General features: G+C 44.0%; 1 long non-coding RNA gene across 2 annotated transcripts; it reads right to left on the reverse strand.

Moving 5' to 3' along the window:
- Window positions 1–289: 289 nt before the first annotated feature.
- Window positions 290–8,815, reverse strand: LOC129474481 (uncharacterized). 2 transcript variants are annotated; one of them, XR_008654549.1, is made up of 3 exons: window positions 8,753–8,815; window positions 852–965; window positions 290–361 (listed from the first exon to the last, which is right to left on the reverse strand). It is a non-coding gene; the product is annotated as an uncharacterized lncRNA (long non-coding RNA). The 2 variants fall into 2 exon arrangements; XR_010119361.1 differs by lacking the exon at window positions 8,753–8,815 and adding an exon at window positions 3,009–3,086.
- Window positions 8,816–12,582: the final 3,767 nt, after the last annotated feature.

Consider the following 12,582-nt stretch of genomic DNA (forward strand, 5'->3'; position numbering starts at 1 on the left):
GACTCAAGTGATCCTCCCACTTAAGCCCCACAAGTAGCTAGGACTACAGGTGCTCACCACCAATGCCCGACTAATTTTTTAAATTTTTTGTAGAAAGAGGGTCTTGCTATATTGCCCAGGCTGGTCTTGACCTCCTGGGCTCAAGTGATCCTCCTGCCTTGGCCTACCAAAATGTATTTTTTTAATTAAAAAAATAAATAATAAGAGTAGCCTTTGGATCCCAACCAGATAAAGACTCTTTTCTCACCTGGCATTAGATCCCATCATTCTTCACTCAGAAGGGTTGTTTGTCAGGCATTTCCTTTTTCTGTGTGCCTTGGCTGAAGATGTATGAGGAGCTCACATCAATGTGGTTGTTGTTCTGTCAATGAACAGACCAGAATTTGCAAAACAAAATCATGTGGAAGCAAGGTCACTCAGGGTTGGTGAGTGATGCTTCACTCCCTTAGGTATGCCCTATGTTTTACCCATGATTACTCCTGAAAGTAAATTTTCTGATAAAAAAAAAATGGACACATTTTAACAAATGTGTAACCAGTAACATTCAACAGGAGGGGTAACCCAGATAAACTCTTTATGATGCCAGATGTAGACCCAGGTAGTAAGGGCCTTCTTTTTCTTTCTCCCTGATTAAGCACAAATATATATATATATATTTTAAGTCTCTTCTTGAATAGTAGCAATGTTCTGGTGCTTTCCCCACTCAGGAGGAGCAGTTTCTGCTTATGTGCCCTTGTCCAAAACTTGAGCATGTATTTTAAAAATGAGACACCCCCACCCCACCTCTCCCAAACACACCACCCTCAGACTTTACATTTCCCGTTTTCTCTATGTTGAGTCAATGTACCTACCAGTTGTGGAGCTGGTGTTCAGGAATGAATGATACACTGACTGTCCTCAGTCAGCTTTGAATCTGAAGTCTGGGTCAGCAGTTAGGATCAGAGCAGGGGGTGGACCCAGGTCACCTGCACACAATGACATAGTTACTCAATGGTAAGCTGGTTTGGGCTATTACTAGAGCAAATGCCACCTGGTTCTGGAAACATGGCAGGTAGCAAAATCCCTGCCTACCTTTAAAGACTGGCTTGGGAAGTAGGGAAAAGACTGAAGCTTAGACAGGCCAGGCAACTGTGCACTCTATAGCCCTCAACTATCCTGGCAGAAATGAGCCAGTGAGCTCAAGACCTCAGTCTGTGACAGACAGCTCCTTATTTGTGAGTAGTTAATGTTTCTTAGCAAGCACTTCTAAAAGAAATTGGTATGTAATGACAGCACTCACTGGAAAACAGGCCGATTAGAAAATGCACTAACTTATCTGGTATTCATTTGAAAAGTAAATGGATGCACGGCAAGGTGAGAGTTCACTATCAATTCAAATATTTTCCCTTAACGGGCTCTAGCACTCCTGCTTTAATTCAAGCAGAAACACAAGTATGAATAATCAAACTAGATGACGCTCATCAAGAACCTTTGTGCCTTCCACCATTTCAAATGGTCATTGAAGCTTAATGGCAAAAAATTTACATTCTTCCTTTAATTTGTATTCTATTCCTTCCTTCTGAGTGATGTGATTGTGGCTTGCTGTTGCCTGCTGTATTATTTTGATGCAAATGCTATGTTGTGTGTGGCTGAGTCCAATTTCCTGGCTTTTGCTAGCAAGAGGAGTGACTGTGAAAATAGTTGAAAATCAGGGTTATTTAAAGAGTTTATAACTACTGCTCCTAATGAGTGAAACAATGCAATTGATGAGCCCACTGTTTGGAGACACCTTGATGGCCCTAGGTTAGCAGATGCCCGCAAAGGAAAATAAAATCAACAGGAAAAAAATCACTGTTTGCTTGTGTCTGTTTCCCCAGCCGGAATATTAGACTTTATTCTGGCTGCTGTCTACGAAAGAATTAAAAAATTTGTAATCCAAGCGAAACTCCCCTTCCTGCGACATACTCAACCGGGAAGGAATGCTTTGTTGAGATACAGGGGGTTGCTCGCCAAAGGCTGCAAACACAGGGCCCCAAGGGCGATCCTTGAACGTAATGTATGCACAAACTAATTTATGGTACTGTGACTAATTTCCATTTCTTGTGCTTAGAGTTGCCTGGCTAATTACAGGGATGTTTTCTTAACTTTAGTAATTACGCTCTGTGCTTTCGACAGGCAACGGAGCAAATGAGTGAGGGCGGATTGTGCAGTATTGGAGGCAGGCACGTCCAGGAGAGAGGGGAACGCTCGCGGTCCTCGCAGGGCTGGCAGCCCTGATCACAAGCCTCGCCAGCTTTGACCAGCGCCCGCAGGCTGCATCGGAAGCATCTGGAGAAATATTTGATGGAACACCTCGTAATTAGATGGACTGGCTTAATTAGGAGAAGTTTGCGGGCAGAGGGAAGCCGGGGGGTCTGTGCTGCGATCTGAAGGTTTGCAGCCTCGTCCCAGGAGGCCCGGGGCACAAAGCTCTGCCCGCTGAGCGCGCACGCGCTAGTGTGTCTGCACATCCAAGGCGGCCCCGTGGGGTCTGCGAATCCAAGCAGGGGGCCAGGGGCCTGCCCCCCCACCCCGCCCCCGCAACAGCCTTGCCAAAACGACAGCAGCCACGCTGCAGCCACGCTGCATCATCCGATGCCCCCACCGCGCGTGTAGTCTAACAAGGCGGACAGGATGAAAACTCGATGCAGTCGCCCTGTGGAAGCCGGCTGTGGGAGGCATTTTTCTGAGATTGGGGAGAGGTGGGTAGTGGTGGTGGGGATCAAGGGACCGAGGTATTTCACTCATTATCTAAGGCCCCCTGCCCCAGCACGGAATTCAACATTCCAAGCAAGCACTTGCTCTTTAGGAACCAAGGTCATAATTATCTAACACCATCAGTCAGGGCTTTCAAGCAAACTTAAACGCCAGGCGCTGCCCATAGAATCAGGCTCCCCAAGAGGGCAGAGAAAGGGGGCTGGGCGGGGCTGTGGGCACATCTTGGGGATATCTACCCACTGTTTGGAAGCAGGTGTTTACTAAACACTTACAATGCTCAGGATTCTAGGTATTGTGGCTTGAGCACACACATTATGAGGGAAGAATCGGACGGAACGTTTCCACCATCTGGAACCACAGCAGCCAGAAGCAGAAAGGAGAAATAATTGTCACCAAAGAATCACAAACTCTCCATGTTTACTTACTCTGCTCACACTTCTGGAGACATCGTCTCTTCCTCCCACATGGAGGGACAGCAAGGGAAAAACTGAAGGTGCATGTGAGTGTGAGAGAGTGTGTGTGTGAGTGAGTGTGAGTGTGTGTGTGTGTGTGTGTGCGGCAGGGTAGAATTGTTTTCCCTCAGCTCAGAGATTTTTGCTTTCTGGAACATCAAGGCTATTTATTGCTAACATACTATTAGAAAACATGAGAAGATATCAATAATTTGTTCCCCCTTTAGTAAATTGGAATGATTCTCCTGCCTTATGAAGATGAGGTGATTTTTGTACACCAGGCCATTCAAGATATAAAAAATGATCTGTCCCCTAAATATCTCATTAGATATAAACATTTGATGAAATGCACTTCAAGTCACTTGTGATATCAATTTTAAACTAAGCCAACCAGGAAACCTGCATCAAAACAGGCCACACCAAGCTCAAATCTGTTGTATTGTGAATGCACCATTGAAAAACATGAATGGACTTTATTCTGAAATTCTAAAAATGATTTTCAAATGCATTTGAACAAAATTCTTCACAAAATAATGAAACCTACATCTGAGCTACCACTAAGTCCCCTTTTAAAGTTTGGCTTTAAAGAATGAATGTTTCGGAGGACATCACCTTTAGTAAAGGAAAAATAACACAGTAGAGGGAATTTGCTAGTGGCAGGAGTATCTGCAACATTGCAGACATCATACGGGACATTCGCAGGGCAAATATTCCTGACAGTATGGCTTCCTAGTCACCTGAGAAAGAAGAGATATAAGCAAATCCACAATGTTGGCTAGAATTAGCTCATGCAGTGCCTAAAATCCCAGTCAGCCATAACGGAACGGAGGCCCTCTCACTGTTGGTCCTGTGTTCCTCTTAGGACGGCCCTCACTGAAAAAACGTCCTTCTTTCATCTGTTCAAGTGAGGCTGATGTGCTTGCTCATGTGACGTGGAAGAAAGGAAAGCAACAAGAAATGTAATTATTTTGACACATTCTTTAAAAAAAGGTTATTATTCCTACTTAATGCAAAGTGGTTTACACCCATTATGAAAGAGAGTCCACCGTCCTTGGTCTCTATACTGTGAGCACGCCGAAGATTCAATGCCAGACACAATCAGCAGTCACTAATAGTTTGATGACAAACTGCGGGGAACGATCATCTCAGGGCTCTGAGAAGTGCGGAGGTTCCCTCCTCCTTCCAGCATTCTCTATGCCCTACATTTTACCCGCTTTTACAAGGAAAAGCTTATTTTTACCATGTGAGACGGAGCAAAGAATTTTGAGGGTCCCATCCCTCATGATTCTATTGTTTTCTCCCCAAGTGACTTATTCATCCTGGAACACCATCGCATGAGGCCTCGGTGGTGTGATTCTTTTGAAAGAAGTTCTGGATGAGAATTGCACCTTCAAGTTATCATGGAACTGTCCTGCCTGCTGCGAGAGCAGTTCTGGGTGCCTCTGAATCATTGTGTGTGAATAGTTTCTCCTTTAGGGAAGAAATACGCTCGTTTCTGTCCCATCCCATTTTGTCCTGAAGACGGTTTAATGATAGGAGATGGACATCTTACAAACCCCAAACTCTGCTCAGCTTCGACCCACCCTGCAGCTACAGAGGGGGCTCAGATGTTCCACCACAAAATACCGTTTGCGAGCAGGAGATCAAAGCCACTCCGATAACTCACCCGTCTTATCACTCTCCTAGGGCATCCGGGGGAAGGAAAGGATCGAAGTCATAAATAGAGGCCATATCACTGATGAATAATTTACATGCACAGTAGGTGGGAGTGAGTTAGTACATAAAGGTCCCTTTGAAGAGGAGAAAAAAAATTGCTGCCTTTCCTAGCGAACACTGGCGTTGGCAGAAGCCCATGAGAGGGAACCTTTTCACGAAAGGATTTAGCTTTGCTCGGACCATGGCCACAATGCTCTGAGAGTCATATATGCACACTGGGGCAGGCCTAGCAGGCTCAGAGGGCTTTTAAACACTCATTTATTCATTCATTGCCCAAGTGGTGAGAGCGCTTAGACTCCATAGCTGAGTTAATAACTCCAGCCAGAAGCCTGCAATGAAGGAATTCCAGCATCCCTGGTTTTTCTCATCATGATAACTACCTTTCCCTACTGTGTCCACTCTCATCTCTAAGGGTTCTAATAAAGTTATTTTAAATTAAAGACAGGCTTAAAACTCCACCAAACCAAGAGATTCATACCAGATTTTCCCACAGAGTAATAATTATATTTGGAACAAAAGTGCTTTTAGGTATATGTGTATCGGGATTAAGTGAGGCTGCTGGTATTCTACTATAAATGGAAATTTCGTCTCTCTTTTCAGGATGTAGGCATAACAATCGGCTTTTGAAAGCAGTCAAATTCATGTTTCTGAAAAGAGAAAAAAAAGCAGAAAGAAATAAAGATGCATTTAGCTTTTTACTTAAGAGCAGGCATGTTGTTCTCCCAGTCTGCCTTAATTTTGGATGCTGACATCGTTCATGCATTTTAAATTATTAGATTGATAATCACTTCCTTAAAATAATTTCAGCAGTCAGCTACAATAAAATAGATTTCTTTCAAAGACTCCTTAGTTAAATGTGCTCAGTGCTACTTTCTGTATCATGCAGGTCAATTTAATTCAGCTCAGCTCCTCTACCCAGCTAAACAATTGCTTTTCAGTCTCTGGAGAGCGTGGTGAATACAGCCAAGAATACCCATCTAGAGACGGCCTTGGACACTTTTGCTCATAAAAACTTGACATCTGAAGTCCCACTCTTTATTAATCTCTTGTCAAAGAGTTAGTCAAGATTTCTGAAAAAAGTCAATGTCATATAAATCATTATTAATGATTCAATAATGAGTGAGATTAAAATGGAAGAATGCAACATTTTAAGAATGGCTGGTTAGGCGTCCTGTCTACAAGCAACTCCTCCCACGATGGCTCCACCTTGCCATCTGCAGCCTGATTTTCTCTGTAGCTCCAGACTGTGGGAAGTAGCCTCCCATTGCATCTGATGGTTTCCATAAGACCAACATTGCAGGTATCTGCATCTGTGTGTCTCTCTATCCAGGCATTTTCCCCATGCCTCGTTTTTTCTCTCTTATTAACATGGCCTCACCACTTGCTTTTCTTGGAAGGCATCTTTGTCTGTGTTTCTCCAGAAGCAGACCCTCAGAAAGGTGTTGAGTGCAAGGTGTTGAGTGGTTTATTTGAGAGGTGACTGCAGAAAGTACAGGTGGAGGAGAGTGCAAGTGAGATAGGGAAGGGAAGGAATCAATATGTTTGCGTAAGGAGCAGGTTACAGGTGTGGGCAACTGAGGCTCAGTCCTGCTGGGGACCTCTGGGAGGTAATGTGGGACACGTCTCAGACTTGTCCTACCCAAGGGGTGTGGAAGCTGGGGTATGTACCCCCAGACTTTGTTTGTCTTTAGTTGAGAGGCCAAGTATACCTCTTCAGCCAGAGAAAGCTCTCTCTGAAGTTGCTGGCTCACACAAGAATAGTGAATGTCCAGGGGAAACGGAAGGGGCACCGACCACCTCGGCCACACCAGACAGGCTGAACTCACACATACAAGATGCTCATACAAGATACTCACACCTGGCTCCATACCCAGTGTGTCACTAACAGGCTGTGTGTGACTTCTAGAAGTCATGTACCCTCCTTGGGCCTGTGGGGTATGAAATTGACTAAAGGATTCTTTGGAGCGCTCCAAGCTCCCACAGGAGTCCATGGTGGGCTCCCACATCCTTAAAGTACAGTGCTAAGGACTCCCACCAAAGCTGCCCATCATGTGATTGCCCCACAGCCCTGCTGTCCATGTGGGTTGGGTCCTGGACCCATCTCCCATCCTAGAATACAGTTGGTTGGATGAGTGACCACCTTATCCTAGGAAACCAATCAGAAAGTGGGTCAGAAATATTTTGTGACTTGATTTGAAAAGATAAGCTGGGCCAGAGGGCCTCTTCCAAGGATCTGAGCTAAGAAACAGGGAAAATGTGCTCCCGAATGGTGGGAGCATCTGCTAGAAGTTCATAAAGTAAAGTAGAACTTTAGCTGAAAAGAGCATGATAGAATCAAGGTTGATGAAGTCAAGGATATTTGAATGATTGACACAATACCCAATTGATTGATTTATCTCATTGACCCGATGCTGCAACCCCAGGGCTTAAAACAGCATCTAGCACACATTAGGTGCCAAGTAAGCATTTGTTGAATCAATGAATGAATTTGCTGTACAAGCCAAAGTAATGGGGGAGCCGTAACTCTGGGTCACTAAAGGAAGCCAGGTGGAGAGAGAAGAGTCAGCAGTGAAACTCATTCCTGGCAAGTCATATAATAAATATATAAACAATTAACCCATCATATAAATGATCCTAGATTACAATTTCATGTAATAGGTACTGGATTGTCCATTTTAACAGATATGGAAGCAGAAGCATGGAGACACTAAATAACTTTTCCAGAACAACACTGTTAGTACCTGGTGGAGCCAGGCTTTGACAGGTGTCTGGCTCCAAAAGGGTGCTCTTAATACTATGTTTCCCCTATATTAAAAGCCGCAGAACTCCCTGCATCCAGAACAGGTCCCAAAGTCAACTGCCAAGAGGTGCAACTCTATTTCCTATAGACACATTTCCATTTCTGGCCTTAGATTTGCTCTTGACTGCATCCCTCTTCTGTTCCAGAATATCCCTATGATAACTTTTTCCTTAAAAAGTTATTTTAAGGAATAACTTTTCCCAAAAGAAAGTTCCTGGAGACAGCCTCAGTGGATCCCATTTCTTGCAATCAAGGAACAATATTAAAACAGAACACAGATAGCATTGAATATGCAGTCCCTGCAGCTCCGTCCCAAGTGTTTTGCATGTGGCCTGGCCTGGGTTCTTTGGGAACCACCCCAAATGGTGTAGTCCTGATGTCAGAGGGTGTTTGCTGAATAAATTCTGAGGTAGTCACCAGAACCTGAATCTCTAAGTCAAGTACCTTAGGCATATTGTTGTTTTTTTGCTGCGTAAATAAACCACTTCAAATTTTAGTGGCTCAAAACACAAGCACACTAATTTTGCACATGAGTCTGCAATGCGGGTGGAGGCTTGGCAGGTGTTACAGGCTGACTTGTGTCCCTTGAATAAATTCATGCTGAAGTCCTAACCTGTAGTGTGTCAGAATCTGTGTTTAGAGACAGAGGTGAGTTAGTGAAAACAAGGTCATTAATTAGGGTGAGCCCTAGTCCAATATTACTGGAATCCTTATAAGAAGAGAAAATTCAGACATAGGCAATGACAGAGGGTGACATAAAGACACACTGAGAGAAGACAGCCATCTCAAGCCAAGGAGAGACACCTGGAGCCAATCCTTCCCTTCTGGTCCCCAGAGAGGCCCAGCAGATACTTTGATCTTCAATTTCTGGCCTCCTGAACTGTGAGAAAATAAATTTCTGTTGTTTAAGCCACCCAATCTGTGGTTCTTTGTTATGGCAGCCCTAGCTGACTAGTACTGCAGAGGTAGCTCGTCTATGCTGTACGTGGTGTTAACTGCAGCAGCTCAGAGGCTGGGGGCTAAATTCATGAAAAGACTGCTTACTCACACCTCTGATGGTTGATGCTGGCTGTGGGCTGGACCTCAGCTGGGGCTGTTGTCTGGAACACCTGCCTGTGACCACTCCACTTGCCTGGGCTTCCTTACAACATGGTGGCTGAGTTCTGAGAGTGGGGCCTGTCCTGTGGAAGCTGAACCTATTGTGACCTAGCTCAGAAGTCACTCAGAGACACTTCTGCTGCATTTTATTCATTAGAAGTGAGTCCAAAAGGCCAGTTCATATTTTATAGGGGGAGAATTAAACTCCACATTTTTCGAAGGGATGAGTATCAAAAAATTTGCAGGCATGTTTTAAGATCACATTAGGCAAACAAAGCAATATCCTTGCTTAAGCAAGGGCCTCAAGATAGCATAATTCATGCTGTCTTGGACTCCTACCAAGATTCTTTGTAATTTGTTCACATGAGTACAGTTTGAAGAAAGGATGCTCCAAATGTGTGCATAAGGGACATCATTGTCATGTGGTCAATGTCCATTGAACTGGACATTGCCAGATATTTAAAGCTAGTACAAACCACAGAAAGCATGCAAACTCTAGCATTGTTAATTCATTGAATTGTGGCTACCTCAACCTCGTCTGTTGTAAAAGGGCATCCCCAGGTGATGTTTGAACTGACGGGTCACAGGAAATTTAGCCATTCAGAAATTGGCAGTGCCCTGACTCCAGCCCATGGAATTGGTTCTTTAAAACCAATCTGTCAGAACTTGATAATGAAATCAAAGATCAAGGTTGATGTGACATTTTACAGGCAATATAGACAAGTGAATTGCCCGTGCATAATAACTGGTAATACTTTACTAAGGGTTTACACATTGAAGAAAAGGTGATGGGAAGCAGACAACATGTAGGGGCAGGAATTGGAATCTGGGTGCGTAAGGAAGCAAACTCGGAATGCTTTGGATGTGCGGCTTGTCCCTGGAATAGCTTCTGCCTCTGACTTCACAGCAAGAGGGAAGCTTCTGGGTCGGGGAGGAAAAAAGAGCTGTCTTCTATCAACCTGGGGGCATCAGCTACTCCTTCACCTTTTCTCCAACCTCTCCCACAGCAGTATTTCAAGGCAGCCAACTGGATAGTTGGGGGCTACTGTATGGATATTCCCTCACCAAGCCAATTTCTCCTTTCCTGTGACAGGAAGACTGGAAGCTGCTATATCTTGAGAAGTGAATGCTACTTATTCTTTTAGGGGCACCTGCCCATGGCTGCGAATCACCAGGACACCTGTGACTCTCAAGAAGCATAAAAGTTCGTGGGTACTTGGCCTATGCCCTGGGGGTCAAATAACTCTTATTACAACAGAGACAAGATGCAGCTTGACAGTGGGAAACGTCATTAGGGAGGCATGTGGTGTGTGCATTAAGCAGCGTTCTTCACCATGGACATGGCTGGGAGGGCAAACTTGAGAAGTGAGAGCATCATAGGCATTCCGCTGGTTCCAGACCTGTAATCCCCAATGCAAAAATCTCTTTCACCTGGGCCAAGTCTGTATCCCTACTAACAGTAGCATTGTAGCATCTTTGCTCTGCTCCTCTTTCAAACTCCGCCTACATCCGCAAAAGGACAAAAGATAGAGGGAACATAATCCATCATCAATGAAGTAGAACCTGCCACAGCATCACACCACAAACTGTCACGTTCCTGGCAAACATAAGGAAGTCTAGGCCGAGAGCACACATGCTGCCGCAAACCTGAGTAGTGTAAGTACCTCTCCAAAAGCATTTCTCCACATCAAGAAAAACATATCCAGGGATTCTTAAAGGGTCAAGATCTGGTTTCATGGGCGGGCCAGGGGAGAGATGAGAATGTCCTTTGTCCACTGCTTATAGTGAGGTCAGGAATGAAGGGGGTGGCTAAAAAAGCAGTGGCCATGTGGGTTGTCTGTTTCTATTGCCTGTGACCTGGTCTCCTAGTCAAGGAAAACTTCCAGAGAGGAAGCGAGGGGAGGGGTGGGGAAGGACAGCCAGAGCCTGCTCACAGCCCTGAAGGCGTGTACCCTGAAGAGCTTTGCTATGAGCAACAGTAGTTGAGGACACAAGACCTGAGGTAGGATACGTCCTTGCGATAAGGAAATTAAGGGATATGGGGGAATATACCTGAAGATAAAGTCAGCCTTGAGGTTATTACGCAAAACGAAATGGTAAAGTCAACATAAACAACAATTGCAAAGAAGATGATAGATATGGAAGACATAGGAGACCCTCATATCCATGATTACTGTTTCTGAAAAAGAGCACAGGAAAATGGAATGAACTACTCAAAGATCTAATATATGAGAACTTTACTAAAATAAGGAAACATTGCTAGAACAAAGTACCCCAGAAAAAGATTATATACGATGATCAACACTGAGATATATCTTGGGGAAGCCGTTGAACTCCAAGTTTAAAGAAAGAATCATAAGAACATCTAGGAAGAAATATTTTGTAAAAAAAAAATTTCAAATAAAGAAGTATGTTTTAGAGACAGCATCTTGCTGTGTTGTCCAGGCTGGAGTGTAGTGGCGGGATCATAGCTCACTGCAACCTGGAACTCTTGGGCTCAAACAATCCTCCTGCCTCAGCTTCCTGAGTAGATGGAACCACAGGTGTGCACAGATGTTCCCTTCTAAGTAGAAACATTTCAACATTTAACAAATATTTTTTGAGAGCCTACTAAATGCCAGGCACTGCACTAGGCTCAGAGGGTTCCATGATGAACAAGATAACTAAAGTTCCTGCCCTCATGGACTTTTCCAGTGTAGGGTTTGGGGTGGGAGGGCTGGAAAACAAAAAATAAACAAGCAAATGAATAGGATATTTAACATGATCTTTTCCCCCTGGTTGACTACCTATCTATATTTTGCTCATTTGAGTTGTGTGAGTCAAATACAGAGGTCCGGGATGGTGCTCACCAAATGCTGAAAATCATGATTTCTAGTCAGAAAGGTTTTGCTCTTTTTCTTCGTACTTTTAGGCATCACTTGAATATTTCATAATGAGCATGTATTTAAAAAGTCAATATAAAAACATTCTTCTAAAATCAATAAATAAAAGCATAGTGTCAGGGCCTATGGCATAATAAGAAACATATATTAGGTCTCTCCCCACTGGTTCCTGGCACAGAGCTTCTGAAACCTTTGTAAGTTCCTGAGTGGTTGGGGTGATAGGAGCAACTTTTGTTATAGTATTTGCTTTTTTGTCCCCAAAAACAGAGCTTCTAAAATCCTTGGAATTTTCCGAATGAGTGGAGTGAGAGAAGTGTCGTTTTCATAACAAGCCCCTTTCAGCCATATCTGAGTTTATGCTAATGGGGTGACTCTTGGTGGGGCCCTAGATGGCTTCAGGATGGGAGTCATTGTCAGAGGAACCCATCATGTGATTAGAGGGTTGGAACTTTCAGTCCTATCCTTCAATCTCCACGGAAGGGAGAAGGGCTAGAGATTGAGTTTAATCACCAATAGTCAACAATTTAATCAAACATGCATGTGTAATGATGACTTCATAAGAAACATGAACACTGGGGTTTGGAGAGCTCCTGGGTTGGTGCCAGGAGGGTGATGCACCTGGAGAGGGCATGGAAGCCCTGAGCCCCTTCCCTATACTTTGCCTTATAGATCTCTTCATCTGGTTGTTCATTTATATCCTTTATGATAAACCAGTAAATATAAATAAAGTGTTTTCCTAAGTTATTTGAGCCATTACAGCAAGTCATCAAACCTGAGGAAGGAGTCATGGGAACCTTCAATTTGTAGCTAAGATGGACAGAAGTGTGGGTAACCTGGGTATCAATTACTTGGAGTTGGCATCTGAAGTGGGGAGCAGTTTGGTGGAACTAGCTCTTCA

This window comes from Symphalangus syndactylus, chromosome 24 (assembly GCF_028878055.3).
Source record: "Symphalangus syndactylus isolate Jambi chromosome 24, NHGRI_mSymSyn1-v2.1_pri, whole genome shotgun sequence".
NCBI classification, from domain to species: domain Eukaryota; kingdom Metazoa; phylum Chordata; class Mammalia; order Primates; family Hylobatidae; genus Symphalangus; species Symphalangus syndactylus.